A 23,264-nucleotide genomic window follows, 5' to 3' on the forward strand; every position below is an offset into this window, starting at 1 on the left:
TTGTCCCTGGATAGAGACGTGCATGAGGGCCTCAAAACATTAAGTGTCCATTGTCAGGAAGTGGGTGTATTATAGTATAGCCCTTTGGCAGGGCAGCCAAAAATTGGGAGGCTCCACGTTGTCCCTGGATAGAGACGTGCATGAGGGCCTCAAAACATTAAGTGTCCATTGTCAGGAAGTGGGTGTATTATAGTATAGCCCTTAGGCAGGGCAGCCAAAAATTGGGAGGCTCCACGTTGTCCCTGGATAGAGACGTGCATGAGGGCCTCAAAACATTAAGTGTCCATTGTCAGGAAGTGGGTCTTTTGTAGTATAGCCCTTTGGCAGGGCAGCCAAAAATTGGGAGGCTCCACGTTGTCCCTGGATAGAGACGTGCATGAGGGCCTCAAAACATTAAGTGTCCATTGTCAGGAAGTGGGTCTTTTGTAGTATAGCCCTTTGGCAGGGCAGCCAAAAATTGGGAGGCTCCACGTTGTCCCTGGATAGAGACGTGCATGAGGGCCTCAAAACATTAAGTGTCCATTGTCAGGAAGTGGGTGTATTATAGTATAGCCCTTAGGCAGGGCAGACAAAAATTGGGAGGCTCCACGTTGTCCCTGGATAGAGACGTGCATGAGGGCCTCAAAACATTAAGTGTCCATTGTCAGGAAGTGGGTCTTTTGTAGTATAGCCCTTTGGCAGGGCAGCCAAAAATTGGGAGGCTCCACGTTGTCCCTGGATAGAGACGTGCATGAGGGCCTCAAAACATTAAGTGTCCATTGTCAGGAAGTGGGTGTATTATAGTATAGCCCTTTGGCAGGGCAGCCAAAAATTGGAAGGCTCCACGTTGTCCCTGCATAGAGACGTGCATGAGGGCCTCAAAACATTGTTCCCATTGCAAAGGAGCGGGTCTCCTGTCGTTGTAATGTCCATTCTGCAAAGAATGGGCGAAAAAATTTACCACTGGGGGTATACCTGAAACAAAGGCCTAACTCTTGTAACGGTCATCATGGTGGCGCATGAGGAGAAGGAGGAGCAGTCCAGCGATTATCCAAAGTCCAGAAGTGTGTACCCATGGGTGACTGGAGGTACATGGCAAATTCCCGTTACAAACTTTAAATTCCGCTCTCATTTGCTGGTGGTGTGGTGAAGTCTGGCCCAATCCAACCCTTGTTCATCTTGATCAGAGTCAGCCTGTCAGCATTTTCAGTTGACAGGCGGGTGCGTTTATCTGTAATGATTCCACCTGCGGCACTAAAAACACGCTCTGACAAAACGCTAGCGGCAGGGCAGGCCAGGACTTCCAAGGCGTAGAGAGCCAATTCATGCCACGTGTCCACCTTGGATACCCAATAATTGTAAGGCACAGAGGAATGTCGGAGTACAGTTGTTCGATCTGCAAGGTACTCCTTGAGCATCTGGGCAAACTTAGGATTTCTTGTGGCACTACCCCGCACCTCAGGGGCTGTGGTACGTGAGGGGCTGAGAAAACTGTCCCACATCTTAAAGACTGTTCCCCTACCTCTGGCGGATTGGACTTGTGCCTCTCTCGGCTGTACGCCTTGGTTGTCCACTGATTCCTGACCTATGCCGCTAGCGTTTTGTGAGGGGAATGCTTTGCCTACTTCCGTGACTATGGCCTTCCGGAACTGCTGCATTTTGGTTGACCTCTCCGCCTCGGGAATAAGAGACATAAAGTTCTCCTTGTAGCGTGGGTCTAACAGTGTTACCAACCAGTAATGATTGTCGGCCAAGATGTTCTTAACGCGAGGGTCACGAGACAGGCAGCTTACCATAAAGTCAGCCATGTGCGCCAGACTCTTAACAGCCAGGACTTCAGTAGCCTGACCAACACGTTGACTGAACATGCTGTCCTCCTCCTCCTCCTCCTCCTCCTCCTCATCTACCCTGTCCTCTGGCCAGCCACGCTGAACCGAGGATATGACTGGTGTGCATGTCATATCCTCAATTTGGCCGGAGATTTGCTCCATGTCTTCATCCTCCTCCTCGTCATAGTCCTCCACTGCACGTTGTGATGAGACGAGGCTGGGCTGTGTGTTATCACCCACACCCACTACTGTTTCTTGCTGCAACTCATCGCGCTCCGCCTGCAATGCATCATGTTTGGTTTTGAGCAGAGACCGTTTTAGAAGGCAGAGTAGCGGTATGGTGACGCTAATAATGGCGTCATCACCACTCACCATCTTGGTGGAGTCCTCAAAGTTTTGGAGGATGGTACATAGGTCGGACATCCATCTCCACTCCTCAGGTGTTATGTGTGGAGTTTGACCCATTTCCCGACGGCTTAGGTGATGCAGGTACTCAACAACTGCCCTCTTCTGCTCACATATCCTGACCAACATGTGCAGAGTTGAATTCCAACGCGTGGGGACATCACACACCAGTCTGTGAGCCGGAAGATGCAAACTGCGCTGAAAGCCGGCAAGGCCGGCTGAAGCAGTAGGTGACTTTCGAAAATGTGCAGACAGGCGGCGAACTTTTACCAGCAGATCAGACAGCTCTGGGTATGACTTTAGAAACCGCTGAACCACGAGGTTGAGCACATGGGCCACGCATGGAACATGTGTCAGCTGGCCTCGCCTCAAAGCCGCCACCAGGTTCCGGCCATTGTCACACACGACCTTTCCTGGCTTTAGGTTCAGAGGTGTGAGCCAGTGATCTGCCTGCTGTTTCAGAGCTGTCCACAGCTCTTCTGCATTGTGGGGTTTGTCACCTATGCAGATTAGCTTCAGCACAGCCTGTTGCCGCTTCGCCGAGGCAGTGCTGCAGTGCTTCCAGCTTGGGACTGGTGTGGAGGGTACAGTGGATGAGGATGCGCAGGAGGAGGAGGAGGCTGAAGAGCATGACATTCCGGAGCTGTAGAGTGTGGGTGAAACACTGACTGAGGTAGGGCCTGCAAACCTTGGTGTGGGAAGGACGTGTTCCGTCCCTCGCTCAGACTGGGTCCCAGCTTCCACAATATTAACCCAGTGTGCCGTCAACGAGATGTAGCGGCCTTGCCCACAAGCACTTGTCCACGTGTCTGTGGTTAGGTGGACTTTGGGTGAAACAGCGTTGTTCAGGGCACGTGTGATGTTTTGTGACACGTGGTTATGCAACGCGGGGACGGCACACCGGGAGAAATAGTGGCGGCTGGGGACCGAGTAACGTGGGACAGCTGCCTCCATCAGGTCGCGGAATGCTTCTGTCTCCACCAGCCTTAAAGGCAACATTTCCAGCGCAAGCAGTAGCGAAATGTTAGCATTTAGAACTGTGGCATGTGGGGTGTTGGCAGTGTATTTGCGCCTGCGTTCAAAGGTTTGCTGAATGGATAACTGAACGCTGCGCTGGGACAAGGACGTGCTTGATGATGGTGTTATTTCTGAGTAGGCAACTGCAGGTGCAGGACCGGAGGAGGCTTGTTCGCAGGCAGCATGGACAGGGGATTGGCTCGCATGCACAACCAGCGAAGACGTAGCAGTGACATTAGCAAGCACTGCTCCTCGACTCTGTTGTACTTCCCACAAAGTCGGGTGCTTGGCTGACATGTGCCTGATCATGCTGGTGGTGGTCAGGCTGCTAGTTTTGGTACCCCTGCTGATGCTGGCACGGCAGGTGTTGCAAATGGCCTTTTTAGAATCATCTGGATCCAACTTAAAAAACTGCCAGACTCGGGAAGACCTAACATTTGTACAGGCACCTTGTGTCGTGTTGTTGTTCCGGGGAACGGTTGCCTGACTTCTGCCTGGAGCCACCACCCTGCTTCTTACTGTCTGTTGGGATGCTACGCCTCCCTCCCCCTGTGCACTGCTGTCCTCGCTCTGCATATCCTCCTGCCAGGTTGGGTCAGTTACTGGATCATCCACCACGTCGTCTTCCTCTTCCGCACCCTGCTCCTCCTCCTGACTTCCTGACAATTGTGTCTCATCATCGTCCACCCCTTGTTGAGACACGTTGCCAACTTCGTGAGAACGTGGCTGCTCAAATATTTGGCCATCTGTACATACGATCTCCTCATGACCCACTTCAACATGAGCTGGCGAGAGGCCAGAATGTGCGAATGGAAACGTGAACAGCTCTTCCGAGTGTCCAAGTGTGGGATCATTAATGTCCGAGGACGTGTACTCAGCCTTGTGGTAGGAAGGAGGATCAGGTTCTGAAATGTGCGGTGCAGTATCACGGCTACTGACACTTGACCGTGTGGAAGACAGAGTGTTTGTGGTGGTGCCAATCTGACTGGAAGCATTATCCGCTATCCAACTAACAACCTGTTGACACTGGTCTTGGTTCAAGAGCGGTGTACTGCTGCGGTCCCCAAGAATTTGGGACAGGACGTGCGAGCGACTAGATGTGGCCCTTTGTTGTGGCAAAATTAGAGCTTGCCCACGACCTCGGCCTCTGCCTGCACCACCATCACGTCCACTTCCTTGTTCCTTGCCAACGCCCTTGCGCATTTTGCAATGCTGTGCTGACGTGTATTCACTAGACTTGGGCGTTATATCAAAGTTTGTGCAAATTGTGCACCTGTACGCTGCCACCGACAGGCACACACGTGCGGTTTTTAAATGCAAGCACGGACGCACTAAGAACCTAACAGGTTTTAGGAGCAAAAATTAATGACGAGAACTCTGACACTATCAGCCACTGCTGACTGACGTGTATTATACACTACACTTGTGCGTTATATAATAGTTTGGTAAAAACGCACACAAGTGCACCTGTACGCTGCCACCGACAGGCACACACGTGCGGTTTTTAAATGCAAGCACGGACGCACTAAGAACCTAACACAGGTTTTAGGAGCAAAAATTAATGACGAGAACTCTGACACTATCAGCCACTGCTGACTGACGTGTATTATACACTACACTTGTGCGTTATATAATAGTTTGGTAAAAACGCACACAAGTGCACCTGTACGCTGCCACCGACAGGCACACACGTGCGGTTTTTAAATGCAAGCACGGACGCACTAAGAACCTAACACAGGTTTTAGGAGCAAAAATTAATGACGAGAACTCTGACACTATCAGCCACTGCTGACTGACGTGTATTATACACTACACTTGTGCGTTATATAATAGTTTGGTAAAAACGCACACAAGTGCACCTGTACGCTGCCACCGACAGGCACACACGTGCGGTTTTTAAATGCAAGCACGGACGCACTAAGAACCTAACACAGGTTTTAGGAGCAAAAATTAATGACGAGAACTCTGACACTATCAGCCACTGCTGACTGACGTGTATTATACACTACACTTGTGCGTTATATAATAGTTTGGTAAAAACGCACACAAGTGCACCTGTACGCTGCCACCGACAGGCACACACGTGCGGTTTTTAAATGCAAGCACGGACGCACTAAGAACCTAACAGGTTTTAGGAGCGACAATTGCTGAGAAGTCTGACACTATCAGGACTGTTTTAGACTGTGTACACCAGCCCCAGATATGATGAAGGCTGGTATACGGTCACCACTAGGAATGGCTATATACCCTGCCTGCCTGCCTGCCTGCCTGTATACTGCTACAATAGTCCTGACAAGGACTCTTTTGGTCACTAGCCTGTATTCCAACCTGGCTATACCCTGCCTGTATACAGCAACAATAGTCCTGAGAAGGACTCTGCTACTGTACTCCGACCTGGCTATACCCTGCCTGCCTGTATACAACTAGAATAGTCCTGAGAAGGACTTTTGGTCACACTGTTTGCAGCCCTGCTACGGAAATAGCTATAAAGGGCCGCAAACCTTTCCCTGAAGCAGCGACCCTCTCCCTGCACTGACTGTCTGGATAGCTGTGAGCAGAGCACAGCGCGCCCGCCGGTATAAAGGCTCGGTCACGCTGTGCAGGCCGGCCAATCACTGCAATTCCACAACTAACAGGGCTGTGGCATTGCAGTGGTCTGCCAGCCAATCCCTGCATGAGGGCTGGCTCTCAAAAGAGCGCCAACATGCAGGGATGAAGACCACGAGTACAGCACGAGTATCGCGAGATTACTCGGTCCCCGTCGAGTAGACCGAGTACAGTGATACTCGTGCGAGTACCGAGTAGTAACAAGCATGCTCGCTCATCACTATTTATTAGTAAAATGGCTTACACTCCCCTTTTTTCCACTTTTTTCTTCACTACTTTTATAAAGAAATTTTTCCTTTCTTTATTCTTAATGCAATTTTATATAGCAACACCACCATTTTTTGCCACGAACATAATTTTTCTTGTCCGTCATCCCGTTCACCCTTACAGGGTTGTGGACAGATGCACTTGTCACTACACTTCTAAGACTCAATACAGGGTCTGGAGCTCAATGCTCCCTTTTTGTTTTTTTTTTCTTCTTTTTTTTCTTTTTTTCATTTTGTCCTTCTTCTTCTTTTTCTGATTTTTGTCTCAAAAAGCTGATGAAATTTGAAACACTATACCCCAGTGATTTTATAAATGTTTCTCAATATATCACTTGAGAACTTTTATGGCCGGTATTGTAACAGTTGACCATCCCGGCAGTATTTGAAATACAGCAGTCAGTCCTCTGACGTAGCTCCATATGTGTATATATAGAGGGTCTTCCTCCTTTGATTGCATACTGTTCTTTTTTTGCCCTGATGAAGGAGACAGTGATCTCTGAAACACATTGACCGGAAAAAAGAATAAAGAGATGAAATAATTAACATCAGTTTCCTTTGGTGACAGCACGGCACGCACCCGATTTTCCTCCTATACGTTATTGCTCTTCTACTAGGGGCTGCGGCTGTCGCCATTTGTAACGTGCATTTAGGGGTTGTGACTGGCACAACCTTAATAGGTGAGTGCAACTACTATTAATTATTTGTTACCTTACCAGGTAAGACCCTAATTTGTGCGTCTGCTCCAGAGTTATTTCCCTGATTATTAATATCTGACAGGCAGTGATTGATCCTGCATTCTCACCTTCCTCTCTGTTGCACATTCTTATTGTTCCTATATGCTCTCTATTTCCATCAGACTTTTTTTGTCCTTCGGTGGGGCTCTAACATATGTGCACCATTTATTATTTATTTTTATGGATTCCTTTCTTTTTTCATGCTAGCGTTCATTATGCAGTAGTCATTCATGATATATCTTATATTTGTGAATCCATTAGGGCTCTATATGTCTGGTGCATCACATTGGGTCTTTTCAGTGCACAATAGGCACCTTTTTCTGTTATGCTCTGCTGCCACCTTATGGACATCCTATCAGTGATGCCAGAAAAAAATGGACATGTCTCCGTGCAGCAATCACGGACACGCGGGTACGCCGCACGGAGACACGTGCAGTGAAAAATCACTGATGTGTGAGCAGACCCATTCATTATAATGGATCTGCGTATCTCAGTGATTCTGTTATGTTTAAAAAAAAGCACAAACGTACCAGAATCACTGACGTGTGAAACAGGCCTTATAGTGTTTTGATTTATGTATGTATTATACAACTTCTGTGGATCTTGTATGAGTGACTTTTCTTCATTTTATTGGATTGTTTTAAAATATTGAAATAAAGTCACGCTTCCTATGCATCCTTTTGTATTCTGATTGGCTACTATAATACAGTTTTTAGGCACTGAGATCGATACCAGAGGCATGGTCTTCCGCTTACCAGAGGATAAGCTCAAAAGGCTAAGGGACATAATAGAAGGGTTTAGTGCTGTTAATAAGGTGGCATTAAGATAAATGAAATATATCTTCTCGGTCTTCTCGTTTTCTTGCTGAGTTGTGCCAATGGACAGAGTTTTTTCTAGACATTTGCTATTGGAAACTCAGGGAACCAAAGCTCCTGGATAGAGTTGAGCGCGGTTCGTGGTTCGTGGTTCTCCAGTTCTAGGCTCGAGTGATTTTGGGGCATGTTCTAGATCGAACTAGAACTCGAGCTTTTTGCAAAAGCTCGATAGTTCTAGAAACGTTCGAGAACGGTTCTAGCAGCCAAAAAACAGCTAAATCATAGCTTGGTTTCTGCTGTAATAGTGTAAGTCACTCTGTGAATCAAACTATTATCACATTTCAGTGTATAGTGTGCGTGAACAGCGCCTTCAGATCACTGCTGTTTCTATAATGGCGATCGCCATTTTTTTTTTTTTTCTTGTCTTCCTTCCCTAAGTGCGCACGTCTTGTGGGGCGGGCCAGCATGTCAGCCAATCACAGACACACACACAGCTAAGTTGACTTTGAGCCAGAGAAGCAACGGCATGTGTGATAGGATCTGCATGTCACATGTCCCTGCATTATAAAACCGGACATTTTCTTCACGGACGCCATTATCTGCCTTCTGCGTCTTTGGTGTCAGACATCACTGTCGCAGCTCCGTCCTCCTGAGTCCTATAGCCAATACAGCTGTATGCGCTGCATACACAGCGTTAGACAGCATAGGGAGAGCACTTTATAGCAGTCCTTTTAAGGGCTCAAACCGGCAGGGTCAGAGAGCCATAGGTGACAGGTCCTGCAAACAGCAACAGCATCTGTGTAGCCAAGGTCAGGGATTTCCTCCCTGCATTTCACCATTAGGAGGGAATAGAAAGGCAGGCTTCCATTCCTCTACCCAGAGCACCACAATCCTGCCACTGTACCCTCCTGTCCTCTGCACACTCCAACTCATTATAACTAAGCCATTATACTAGCAAACACTCAGTGTACCTAGTGGCATCCTATCTGTGGCTATTGGACTTTGCTATAGTCCCACTAGTGCAAAGACATTTGCAGAGCACGTCTGCCTGCATTGCACACTCCAACTTTTTTAAACTAAGCAATTTTACTAGCAAACACTCAGTGTACCTAGTGGCATCCTATACGTGGCTATTGGACTTTGCTATAGTCCCACTAGTGCCAAGACATTTGCAGAGCGCATCTGCCTGCGTTGCACACTCCAACTAATTTTAACTTAGCCATTATACTAGCAAACACTCAGTGTACCTAGTGGCATCCTATACGTGGCTATTGGACTTTGCTATAGTCCCACTAGTGCCAAGACATTTGCAGAGCGCATCTGCCTGCGTTGCACACTCCAACTAATTATAAGTAAGCCATTATACTAGCAAACACTCAGTGTACCTAGTGGCATCCTATCTGTGGCTATTGGACTTTGCTATAGTCCCACTAGTGCAAAGACATTTGCAGAGCACGTCTGCCTGCATTGCACACTCCAACTTTTTTAAACTAAGCAATTTTACTAGCAAACACTCAGTGTACCTAGTGGCATCCTATACGTGGCTATTGGACTTTGCTATAGTCCCACTAGTGCCAAGACATTTGCAGAGCGCATCTGCCTGCGTTGCACACTCCAACTAATTATAAGTAAGCCATTATACTAGCAAACACTCAGTGTACCTAGTGGCATCCTATCTGTGGCTATTGGACTTTGCTATAGTCCCACTAGTGCAATGACATTTGCAGAGCACGTCTGCCTGCATTGCACACTCCAACTTTTTTAAACTAAGCAATTTTACTAGCAAACACTCAGTGTACCTAGTGGCATCCTATACGTGGCTATTGGACTTTGCTATAGTCCCACTAGTGCCAAGACATTTGCAGAGCGCATCTGCCTGCGTTGCACACTCCAACTAATTATAAGTAAGCCATTATACTAGCAAACACTCAGTGTACCTAGTGGCATCCTATCTGTGGCTATTGGACTTTGCTATAGTCCCACTAGTGCCAAGACATTTGCAGAGCGCATCTGCCTGCGTTGCACACTCCAACTAATTATAAGTAAGCCATTATACTAGCAAACACTCAGTGTACCTAGTGGCATCCTATACGTGGCTATTGGACCTTGCTATAGTCCCACTAGTGCCAAGACATTTGCAGAGCGCATCTGCCTGCGTTGCACACTCCAACTAATTATAAGTAAGCCATTATACTAGCAAACACTCAGTGTACCTAGTGGCATCCTATACGTGGCTATTGGACCTTGCTATAGTCCCACTAGTGCCAAGACATTTGCAGAGCGCATCTGCCTGCGTTGCACACTCCAACTAATTATAAGTAAGCCATTATACTAGCAAACACTCAGTGTACCTAGTGGCATCCTATCTGTGGCTATTGGACTTTGCTATAGTCCCACTAGTGCCAAGACATTTGCAGAGCGCATCTGCCTGCGTTGCACACTCCAACTAATTATAAGTAAGCCATTATACTAGCAAACACTCAGTGTACCTAGTGGCATCCTATACGTGGCTATTGGACCTTGCTATAGTCCCACTAGTGCCAAGACATTTGCAGAGCGCATCTGCCTGAGTTGCACACTCCAACTAATTATAAGTAAGCCATTATACTAGCAAACACTCAGTGTACCTAGTGGCATCCTATACGTGGCTATTGGACCTTGCTATAGTCCCACTAGTGCCAAGACATTTGCAGAGCGCATCTGCCTGCGTTGCACACTCCAACTAATTATAAATAAGCCATTATACTAGCAAAAACTCAGTGTACCTAGTGGCATCCTATCTGTGGCTATTGGACTTTGCTATAGTCCCACTAGTGCAAAGACATTTGCAGAGCACGTCTGCCTGCATTGCACACTCCAACTTTTTTAAACTAAGCAATTTTACTAGCAAACACTCAGTGTACCTAGTGGCATCCTATACGTGGCTATTGGACTTTGCTATAGTCCCACTAGTGCCAAGACATTTGCAGAGCGCATCTGCCTGCGTTGCACACTCCAACTAATTTTAACTTAGCCATTATACTAGCAAACACTCAGTGTACCTAGTGGCATCCTATACGTGGCTATTGGACTTTGCTATAGTCCCACTAGTGCCAAGACATTTGCAGAGCGCATCTGCCTGCGTTGCACACTCCAACTAATTATAAGTAAGCCATTATACTAGCAAACACTCAGTGTACCTAGTGGCATCCTATACGTGGCTATTGGACCTTGCTATAGTCCCACTAGTGCCAAGACATTTGCAGAGCGCATCTGCCTGCGTTGCACACTCCAACTAATTATAAGTAAGCCATTATACTAGCAAACACTCAGTGTACCTAGTGGCATCCTATACGTGGCTATTGGACTTTGCTATAGTCCCACTAGTGCCAAGACATTTGCAGAGCGCATCTGCCTGCGTTGCACACTCCAACTTAATTATAAGTAAGCCATTATACTAGCAAACACTCAGTGTACCTAGTGGCATCCTATACGTGGCTATTGGACCTTGCTATAGTCCCACTAGTGCCAAGACATTTGCAGAGCGCATCTGCCTGCGTTGCACACTCCAACTAATTATAAGTAAGCCATTATACTAGCAAACACTCAGTGTACCTAGTGGCATCCTATACGTGGCTATTGGACTTTGCTATAGTCCCACTAGTGCCAAGACATTTGCAGAGCGCATCTGCCTGCGTTGCACACTCCAACTAATTATAAGTAAGCCATTATACTAGCAAACACTCAGTGTACCTAGTGGCATCCTATACGTGGCTATTGGACTTTGCTATAGTCCCACTAGTGCCAAGACATTTGCAGAGCGCATCTGCCTGCGTTGCACACTCCAACTAATTATAAGTAAGCCATTATACTAGCAAACAGTCAGTGTACCTAGTGGCATCCTATACGTGGCTATTGGACTTTGCTATAGTCCCACTAGTGCCAAGACATTTGCAGAGCGCATCTGCCTGCGTTGCACACTCCAACTAATTTTAACTTAGCCATTATACTAGCAAACACTCAGTGTACCTAGTGGCATCCTATACGTGGCTATTGGACTTTGCTATAGTCCCACTAGTGCCAAGACATTTGCAGAGCGCATCTGCCTGCGTTGCACACTCCAACTAATTATAAGTAAGCCATTATACTAGCAAACACTCAGTGTACCTAGTGGCATCCTATACGTGGCTATTGGACTTTGCTATAGTCCCACTAGTGCCAAGACATTTGCAGAGCGCATCTGCCTGCGTTGCACACTCCAACTAATTTTAACTTAGCCATTATACTAGCAAACACTCAGTGTACCTAGTGGCATCCTATACGTGGCTATTGGACTTTGCTATAGTCCCACTAGTGCCAAGACATTTGCAGAGCGCATCTGCCTGCGTTGCACACTCCAACTAATTATAAGTAAGCCATTATACTAGCAAACACTCAGTGTACCTAGTGGCATCCTATACGTGGCTATTGGACCTTGCTATAGTCCCACTAGTGCCAAGACATTTGCAGAGCGCATCTGCCTGCGTTGCACACTCCAACTAATTATAAGTAAGCCATTATACTAGCAAACACTCAGTGTACCTAGTGGCATCCTATACGTGGCTATTGGACTTTGCTATAGTCCCACTAGTGCCAAGACATTTGCAGAGCGCATCTGCCTGCGTTGCACACTCCAACTTAATTATAAGTAAGCCATTATACTAGCAAACACTCAGTGTACCTAGTGGCATCCTATACGTGGCTATTGGACCTTGCTATAGTCCCACTAGTGCCAAGACATTTGCAGAGCGCATCTGCCTGCGTTGCACACTCCAACTAATTATAAGTAAGCCATTATACTAGCAAACACTCAGTGTACCTAGTGGCATCCTATACGTGGCTATTGGACTTTGCTATAGTCCCACTAGTGCCAAGACATTTGCAGAGCGCATCTGCCTGCGTTGCACACTCCAACTAATTATAAGTAAGCCATTATACTAGCAAACACTCAGTGTACCTAGTGGCATCCTATACGTGGCTATTGGACTTTGCTATAGTCCCACTAGTGCCAAGACATTTGCAGAGCGCATCTGCCTGCGTTGCACACTCCAACTAATTATAAGTAAGCCATTATACTAGCAAACACTCAGTGTACCTAGTGGCATCCTATACGTGGCTATTGGACTTTGCTATAGTCCCACTAGTGCCAAGACATTTGCAGAGCGCATCTGCCTGCGTTGCACACTCCAACTAATTTTAACTTAGCCATTATACTAGCAAACACTCAGTGTACCTAGTGGCATCCTATACGTGGCTATTGGACTTTGCTATAGTCCCACTAGTGCCAAGACATTTGCAGAGCGCATCTGCCTGCGTTGCACACTCCAACTAATTATAAGTAAGCCATTATACTAGCAAACACTCAGTGTACCTAGTGGCATCCTATACGTGGCTATTGGACTTTGCTATAGTCCCACTAGTGCCAAGACATTTGCAGAGCGCATCTGCCTGCGTTGCACACTCCAACTAATTTTAACTTAGCCATTATACTAGCAAACACTCAGTGTACCTAGTGGCATCCTATACGTGGCTATTGGACTTTGCTATAGTCCCACTAGTGCCAAGACATTTGCAGAGCGCATCTGCCTGCGTTGCACACTCCAACTCATTATAACTAAGTTGCATTGTCAGGGATATTTATTCTTTATTATTCTGCTGTTAATAAAGCTAGACCACCACTGCAATCTTCACCACCTCTCAATTTTTACTACCACATTTTCAGTCCACAATCTTGTCGCAATCAACATGAGTGGCAAAATGACAGATGCTGGTGGAAAGGGGAAGAGGCGTGGTGGAAAAGGCAAAAAAGGTTTTGTCTGTGGGGAAAGTGGCAAAGCTCCATTATCATCTGCTGAAGATAGACCATCTACCAGCAAAAGTAAGATGTCTACTACTTACCGTGGACAATCCGATGTGCTCCCTTTTTTACGGACACGAACAACAGGAAGAAAGGTAGATGATGGGCAAAAAAGGAAAATGCTTGAATGGATCTCAAGTGGTCCAACAAGTGCCCTCTCAGCCACTTCAAGTACCGCATCCAAAAAACACCAGTCCTCTGAGTTGTCATCCCAATCACACTTGATTTCTCCCAGCTCTGAAGTCTCCATCAGCCCTGCACAGTATGGTGGAACTGAGATGGCTGAGTCTGCAGAGCTGTTCAGTCACACTATAGCCTGGGAATCAGAGGTCTGCTCCCAAGCTACAGTGAGTACAGAACAGGAAATGGTCTGCAGTGATGCCCAGAACCTTTGTGACTCTGATTCAGGCCGTGAGGACCAAGTTTCTGAGCATAATGTTGACCCTTTGTCACAAACTGTAACACCTGTGGTTATAGACAATGAGGAACATACTGATGAAGATGAGACGCAGATACCCGATTGGGATGACAACTTAAATATTCGGTCAGGGCAAGAAGAGGCTCGGTCTGAGGGGAAGGGGAGTGCAAACACAACAATTGATGATGAAGTTCTAGATCCCACCTACTGTCAACCCCCAGTCAGGCACTCGAGGAGGTCAACAGAGGCGGTGGAGGAGGATGCAACCGACGACGAAGTTACCTTGCGCCTTCCTGGACAGAGTCGGAGCACTGGTAGCACGTCTACAACTGCATCCTCAGCCACCACACTGCCTATGAGCATTATTCGGGGTGGATCAACAGGTCGCATGGCCTCTAAGCCTTGCCTAGCCTGGTCCTTTTTTGACATAGAAAAAGATCGCCCAAATCATGTGATATGTAAAATTTGTCATGATTCTCATAGTAGAGGTCAAAACCTCAGCAGTTTGACAACTTCTTCCATGAATCGTCACATCAACAGTCCGGAACCGATGGAGCGAGAGGACGGGTCACCACAGGGATCAGAGATGGTACGGACTGACGGGATGGCAGATAGTCAGCGTTCGGGGTTCGGGAATCGGCAGGACCGGATGGCGAGGCAGGAGCGGCTCTAGAAGAGAGATAGGTAAGTATATCACAGAGACACAAGGAGACCTGACTCCTAGCTTAGGAAACACGAAGAACAGGCCCCGCCCACTTGTGCGTGATTCCTTCTAACTTACAAGTTTTAAGTTGTACAATATTTATGTACAAGTTTGCGACGTTATATTCATATATAGGAAGGCAAACAATATTGGCAATTTAGTGGCACCCACCATACGTAATCTTACAGCACCTAATAAGGGAGGATTATTTGGCCTGAAAGGTTTTTTTCCATGCAAAAGCTGTATAGTATGTAAGAATACAAAAAATATTTCACGGAAATCCTTCTTACAGGGGCAGTCAGAAGTCATGATTAGAGAATTTATTACATGTCAATCAAAGGGAGTAGCATATTGAATTCAATGTCCCTGTCAGAAAAAATACATTGAGAGAACTATTAGACCCCTATGGAAAAGGGTGGGTGAGCACATTAGAAGTGTTAAAAATAAATGTACTAAGCACCCCCTATCCAGACATTATGTGTTAAAACATGGAGGGTCCTTTAAAGGATCCCAAGTATGGGGCGTACAAAAAATAACTAAGGATTGGAGAGGTGGCGATTTCATTAAAAAAATGTCACGAGCAGAAAGCCAATGGATTTTTGAATTGAACACCTTGAAACCATATGGACTCAATAATGATATAGAACTGTTTCCTTTTAATTAATTTATATTTTTATAGGTAGAGGAGTAATAGGTACTGATAATAATACGGAGAGAAGGAAAAAAAAAAAAAAAAAAAAAGCGATTGTCATGGAGATATATGTGTATATATGCATAATATATATTAAAATTGGTGCTTCACTTGCCCAAGGTTGATGTAGATATAAGGGGCTTTTCATATTATAGCAAATTTATATTACACCTTTATGATGTCCTTTTGTTAAATTTATTGTTGAAAAAAAGCATATGCATATATACACATTGTCTTCCCAGTATATGATGATACAAGCAAGGCTATATATAGGTCTTTTTAGAAAAACCTTTAGAAAAACCTTTGCACATAATTATATTATATGGCTATTATGAACGGTCTTTCACAAATTGATATATGTAGTGGTCATTGAATGTTGGTTGAATTTAAACATTGTTTAATTTTATGCAAATTATAACCAATTAAATATATGCATAAATAGTGCTCTAGGCAACAGCTGAGTTATCCTTGAGGAAGGGGGCCGTTACACGCCCCCGAAACGCGCGTCGGATCAGGACTCTGTTTTTGCCTACCTCACCTGTGCGGTGATAACCTGCCAAGTAATCTCTCCCTCGTGTGGAATCAACCGGCTTCCACTGGACACGGTACGGATTGCCTGCTGGAGAGGTTGAGAGGTTACCGCTGACATTTCCTTTGTCTGCAACCAGGATACATTGGTACCTCCAGCGGTTCTGCATTGCTCGTTTGGAAGCGGATCGGAGCCTTGTGTGGTGCTAACCTGCCAAGCAACTTCCTCCTGTGTGGAATCAGTCAGCTGACACTGGATACGGTCTGGACTGCCCGCTGGAGAGGCTGAGTAGTTACCGCTGATCTTATTGTTGTCCGCAGCCAACATCTTGGTGCTTTCAGTGGCTTCGTACTGCTTGATTTCGAAAGTACATTTGGGAGAATACGGGACCGGCTGGTTTGTGGCCTTGTGAAGTGTTATAAAGGCTCTGTAAAGAGGGATGTCGGTAACCATACATCTCCCCCAGAGCCAGCACTAGTCGCGGCCACTGGCCTCAAAACGTCCGCTCTGGAAGTCTAACAGGTCAATCCTGTACATAGCGGTTCCAGCCTAATCAACGGAGAAATCCGGGGTGTTTTTTGCGGTCAAGTTGTTGTGAGGTTTATTCCCCCAGGCCCTGGGGGCGAATATAACGTCGCAAACTTATATTGTACAACTTAAAACTTGTAAGTTAGCCAGGGGTGGTATAGTACATCTTTCATTGTATAAGTCTAAATTATTAACCAAACAAAATATATGCCACCGGCCGGGGCATTACATTAGACTGGTAAAACTAAATCAATGTGAATATTGTATCACCTCGAAGTTAATTGGTTATACAAAAGAATTTTATTCTCATTACTTTCATTTTTTATTTTATGTGGTCCTTGTTTTATGTGGTCCTTGGTTTTAGTAATAATCAGTGTATTGTATATTATCAAATACTCTGTCTTGAAACAAGGATAGCAAAAATTTTTTTATTTGTGGTCTATTAATAAAATTATAAAAACCCATCTAGCGCTGGTTTATTGTGGATTTTTACTTAAAATCCTTTACACAGTTTATTAAAGGCTACTTTACACACTGCGATATCGGTCCCGATATCGCTAGTGTGGATACCCGCCCCCATCTGTTGCGCGACACGGGCAAATCGCTGCCCATGCTGCACAACACCGACCAGACCCGTCACACATACTTACCTGCCCGGCGACGTCGCTGTGACCGGCGAACCGCCTCCTTTCTAAGGGGGCGGTCCGTGCGGCGTCACAGCGACGTCACTGAGCGACCGCCCAATAGCAGCGGAGGGGCGGAGATGAGTGGCCGGAACATCCCGCCCACCTCCTTCCTTCCTCATAGCGGCTGGGAGGCAGGTAAGGAGAGGTTCCTCGTTTCTGCGGTGTCACACGGAGCGATGTGTGCTGCCGCAGGAGCGACGAACTACATCGTTACTGCTGCAGTAACGATAATCGAGAATGGAGACCCATGTCACCGATGAGCGATTTTGCACGTTTTTGCAGCGATGCAAAATCGCTCATCGGTGCCACACGCAGCAACATCGCTAATGCGGCCGGATGTGCGTCACAAATTCCGTGACCCCAACGACTCCGCATTAGCGATGTCGCAGCGTGTAAAGCCCCCTTTAGTGGGAGTGGTGTACAGGGTCTTAGCAGTAAAGAGTATTCCATATTTCTGCCAGATACCCACAGAGATATTGAAATCTGAAAAAAGAGACTTCTGCTCATTGAAGGTAAGAACTGCTCACATAGCGTTCAACTCCACAGCAAACGAGTGCTCTAGCACTGGCATCTCAGCAGGGATTTTCCCCTACTACACATGTGTGTCTGGGTCCCTGTGACAGTTTACAGGACATAACTCAGGGCACCTAGACAGAAGGCAGAGGGACTACTTTCTATTTCTGGTGTAGAGCTTAGTACAATATATATATATATACTATTACATGTGACACATGTACCTTGTATTACCATTATTCGCTGTATATGAACCCCTTTTCTCCGGGCATTATTTGTCTATAGCATTTTTCACGAACCTGAGGCAACTGAGAACCCTTCAGTGAAGGAATTCCACTAACCCTCACAATACCAACCAGGGGCCTCCCTGCAGTAACTCAGGTAGTTGTACCCATTCTCTTTCCGCATTCTATGTGTTCTTCTTCTTTCTTCTTTTTTTTCTTTTTTCTTCTTTTTATTTCTATCATGTAGTTCAGGGGTTTATAGATATATGTCCTGCATCTCATATTTCCTTTAGTGGTGCTTCTTACCCATTCTCATATCATTTACCCTAGTATTTCATGATCCTGAGGCGACTGAGAACCCTTTAATAAAGGAATCCTTTTTCACTTGAATTGTCAAGTGATACTTACCAGTGACTATCACGTAATGTTACAGGTAGTTGCATTTTCTTCCTCTTCTTTCTCTCCTTTCTTCTTTGTCACACGGTCCATTGTGTTATAGCCCACGTGTCATGATAACACTTGTACCATCTTTTTATTTAGATTCCACCTACAATTATTTACCGATTCCAGTTCTGAAATAGGCTTTCATGATCTACTCACTAGAATTCTCAAGTGCATAAGGTACTGAGACATATACATGTTCACACCATTATAAAGAACAAAGTATAAACATTGAGGTTTTTCTCACACCCATGTTCCTGTGTTCTTTGATATGATATGTGTTCATTTCCTTCACTATATAGGATTGCAAGTTTTCCATTTGTACCTTAATGGCAATGACGCTATACAATTGAACACATATCATCCTGTTATCCATATAGGTGTGTATTTACCTGCTTGACTATTTTTGGTTGTTTGATCCAGAATGTTTCTCCAGATAGGTCATGTGGAAATTTTCTTTCCTCAGTACAAATGTTTTCACTATGGCTTTGGAAAAATTTTTTGTATGTGCATCATGGTCATTTGACCCATTGTACTCTCAAGTAGCAATATATTGTACTGTTATGTTGTACTATGTACTAATTACGTGTTTATATGGTTTTGTAACCCTTTATGATCTTAGATAACTTTATCCTTGATAAAGACCTAAAAACAAGGTCGAAACGTTGGATGAATTATCCTTTTGCACAAATAAAGAATTTTCAGCATTCCAAGAGTTCTTTTCTTACGTTATTGATCACTATAGTGTGCCAGAGCTATTTCTATTGAATTGACTCTTATTTTTTCTGAGCACCTGCTATATACACAGTGAACCAGACATATTCAAGTTTCATTCAGAAGGCAGAGGGAAGCCTTAGCAGCTGAGCCTATATCTTGGCTTGTGAGCATTAGAACAGGCCGGCGATTACAGGGTAACATGAAAAATGTCCAGCTTGCATTATGACTAGAACATGACAATATCCTTTTAAGTACTAACCTATGATGCGTTCCTAAGCAGTTGATGTTATATGTTCTACATTTCATTTTCTGCATACTTTACAAGTAGTAGAATTTGCTTTGATATAGGCAACTGGATTTTCACAATGAAAAGGCAAAGGATAACGCCCGAAAAAGACGCCATACATTATGTCAGTGCCATCACTGACAAACCTGGATTGACCATGAAATACATCAATCCCCTTAAAGGTGAGTTAAAACAAGTTTTAACTAAATTGCCTTAATATTGTCATGCATTAGAATGACTGTCTTAGGTAATGATAAATATTTTCTACAGGAAGAGTAGTGTTTGCTGAAACTGAAATCGAAAAAGGGAGTTTTGTTGCAGAATATCGAGGCGAGCTCACGTATGCACTTACGATGGTAGACAACTACTCGAGATTTATGGTTGTGGTACAAGTCAAAGATCTAATGGCCCATACTGCAGCGAAGGTCTTCCAAGCACACTTATGCAGACCTCATGGCTACTCAGAGAGAGTCCTCACAGATCAAGGCACAGCCTTTGAAGCGGAAATCTTCAAGGACTTCTGCAGCTTTTACCGATGCAGGAAGATGCGCACTACACCCTACCATGCTCAAACCAATGGTTATCAACCTGCTCAGGACTTTACCCCATATTCCAGATGTGGCCTTACAAGTGATTTATAGAGGGGTAACAATACGTTGGGATCACCGGATCTAATCTCCCTTTTTATACACCCTAAAATCTTGTTTGCTTTAGAATAAACAATAACATCATAAAGGTATAGCAGTACCGTTTCAAAGTTTCGGTGTCCCAAGCAGCATTCCATCAGCCTCTGGAAGGTTCCTGGCAAATTGCACAGCTCGAAGGGCATGCTTTTGAACTCGCAGAGACCCATCGGGGTGGCAAAGGCGGTCTTCTCCCGGTCTGCCTCAGCAACGGACACTTGCCAATAGCGACTAGTGAGATCAAGGGTAGAAAAATAATTTGCAGTTCTCAATGCAGCTAGCTATTCCTCAATACAGGGGAGTGGTGCTGTCCTTCTTCTTTAACAGGACCAACGGAGCTGCCCAGAGGCTACAACTGTCACGGATAACCCCAGCCTCCTTCATGTTGCTCAACATGTCCTTGGTACACTGGTAATGTGCAGGTAGTTTTGGCTTATATCTATCTTTGATGGGTGGGTGTGCACTTGTGGGGATGTAGTGTTTGACCCCTTTTATTCTTCAAAAGTCTAGCGGATGTTTGCTGAAGACTTGCTCGTATTCTTGCACTAGCCTGTAGACCCCCTTCTTGTGATGTGAAGGTGTGGAGTCAGTGCCTACGTGTAATTCCTTACACCACTCCTCTGGCTGACTTGGTGAGCTGTCACTGAATGGGTGGGCTGAAGCAATGGTGGATGCTGCTGTTTGGATAGCATGTGTATCTACTGAGAACAGCTTATCAATGGTGGCAAATCGGAGCAGCTTAATCTCTTGCTCTCCGCAGTTCAACACTCTCATGGGCACTCTTCCCTTCCATATTAATGAATAAAACTATGATGTAAATAGCATATAGATACCCCACAAATGCAGATAAAAGTAGGTTATGGGAAAAGGGGGAAGAGAGAAACAGGAAAATAGTGGAATAAAGTATACCTTCCAGGTGGGAGAGGAAATGGCAGCACAGCCAGTGGAGGTGAAGCAAGGGGAGCCTGCAACTAAAGAGTTGAGAGCGTTATCACATGGTGACTGAGCCTGATTGTAACGGGAGCATAGAGGTGCCGATCCTGTCTTACCTGCGTTGGTGTAGAAGTGGGTGTCCTGTGGTGGAGTCAGCTATGTGCAGTGGTGGCCGTGGGTTCTTTTATGTGCGACCGTAGTAATAGCTGCGCCCACTTCCTGTATGGGAGTGGAATGCAGTGAGGGTAATGGAACGCACGCCTGTGTGACGCCCCTGGACTAATCCAGGGTGTCACAGGGAACTGCACTATTCTCTATCCTTGGTGCAGGGCCCACCCTCCTTGGTTCCGGGGTCCGCAACAGTGATTCTGTACTAAGAGCACAAATCCTAGTCACCCAAACACTACACTTGTCAGGCACACCAGGGGCGTGGTTCCAGCTGGGAAAGGAACCGCCCACCTATGAGTCAGACAGGCTGGTGGGAGAAGTCAGTTAGACAGTTGGTAGTAACTGAAAAAGAGAGAGGACCTGGGGATTAAGAGCTCCCTGAGGAGAGCCTGGCTGGGTCGCAGACAGTGGCCTGTACTTGACGGCTCAGAGATTAGCGGCGTCAGCACAGCGGAGGGATAGGACTTCCCACACAGAGCAGTCACAGAAAATCCCACGTGCCAGCTGCTAAGAGCAGGTCCCAATTAAAAAGAGGGACGGGACCCGAAGGTTTCAAGCCAACGGGGCCAGGGACACACACAGTATACAGTGTATGGAGGAAGGCTCCAGTCCACCACAGAATCACTGAAAGGGACCAACGCACGTGCAGTCACCGAGTGCAGCAGTACCAAGAGACTTTGTTTACCTCAGAGTCTGTGTCCACTGAATGCGTCATCACACCTGAGTGAGTACCCTGGCCCCCAGCGTCCTGCCGGCCCTATATCAATATAGGCTGTTCCTACCTATTCCCTACCCTGAGTCCCGGGGCCCCTACCTGCGGAGGGAATCACCACCAGGCTGCCCCAACACCATCAGCCCCGGCACTCCCATACAGCAGCGGCGGTATTCCTTATTACCGCACACCGCAGGTGGCGTCACAAATATTCTCCCCCGTAAAAAACCTTTTTGTTTTTCATCAAAGTGTCTGCCGAGCAGTCCGACTGCTGCTAGGGCGTCACACCTGCGCATTTGTGTTTAACGTCGCGCATGTGCAGAACGGAGAAAAGGCTGCGCTCACTTCCTAATGAAAGGGAGTGAGACGCATCTGGGAAGGGAAGGGAAAAGATTAGGGTTTGGGGATGATAAAAGGGCTTTCTACGGGCAAGGATGGCAAAGGGTGGCAGTGACGGAAAGTCAGGCAGCCTGTCCTGTCCTGTCCTGTCCGTCCGTCTTTTTGTATCATGAATTGGAAAGACTGCAAGGGGGAGGGGAGGTGCTTGTGTCCAAAAGGAGGAGTTATTCAGATTCATTGCAGTGGGTGGCGGCTGCAAAAAGCACCATTCTTCTTGTTTTTGCTCTGCAAAACAGCCTTTTCAAGGGTTGGCTTGGTGACAAAATGTCTTCTGTAGGCGTGGGTTTGTCTCCCTCTCCCTAAGATGTGTCCGGTATAGGCCAGGGTGCCACTCAAGGCCGTAACCAATTCGGGTTATAGCTTCTCGGCCTTTTGGCTAAGATCAAGTGTAGTTTCGGAGGACGCTACCTTGGTCGGTACTGGAAGGTGCCTGGGATTGCACGTCTGCCGGCCTTGAGGAAGTGTGTGCGCCTTCTGGTGACACATAGCCCTCTTGTGCCTGGACGGTTCCCAGGCAACGGGAGGCGATCACCTTTGTTATTTTGAAGTCCTACTGATAAACAGAAAAAAAAAAAATTAAATCTGTTCTTATCAGTTTAATATCTGATACGTCCCCTCTCTGGGGACCATATATTAAATGGATTTTTAGAACAAGGAGATGGAAAAAATCTTGCTCTGTCCACTGCACGCATTGACCTGGTATTGCAGTACCTCCAGGACCGGTGCACCCCTTCTTAACCCAGTTTCCAAAAGCAGAACTCAATTCACCTGATTCAAATGAGCCCCATTAGTGAATTGAAAGAAAGCAAAAACTTTATATGCACCTCAATTTGGCCAATTCACTTTTCACACTTTCACCCTTTTTTTTATCTTTCACACCTTTTACTTGCTTTATTGATGCAAAAAGCTGTGCCAAATAGCAAACTCATCTCCACTCAACTTGACCAACTCTGCTATGTCCCGTGCAGTATCTTATTCTCAGTCTTATCTAGATCATTTGCAATTGAATAGAATAGATCCCTTTTGGCTACTTATGACTGTGTAAAATATGTAGTTTTACTGGGCTGGGATGAGAGAATCCATTGAAGCATGGTGTAGGGATTGTG

General features: G+C 45.9%; 1 pseudogene; it reads left to right on the forward strand.

The window, feature by feature from the left end:
* The first annotated feature begins 22,685 nt into the window (after positions 1 to 22,685).
* Positions 22,686 to 22,891, forward strand: LOC142260368 (U2 spliceosomal RNA; annotated as a pseudogene).
* Positions 22,892 to 23,264: the final 373 nt, after the last annotated feature.

Source organism: Anomaloglossus baeobatrachus (assembly GCF_048569485.1).
Source record: "Anomaloglossus baeobatrachus isolate aAnoBae1 chromosome 11 unlocalized genomic scaffold, aAnoBae1.hap1 SUPER_11_unloc_1, whole genome shotgun sequence".
NCBI lineage: Eukaryota > Metazoa > Chordata > Amphibia > Anura > Aromobatidae > Anomaloglossus > Anomaloglossus baeobatrachus.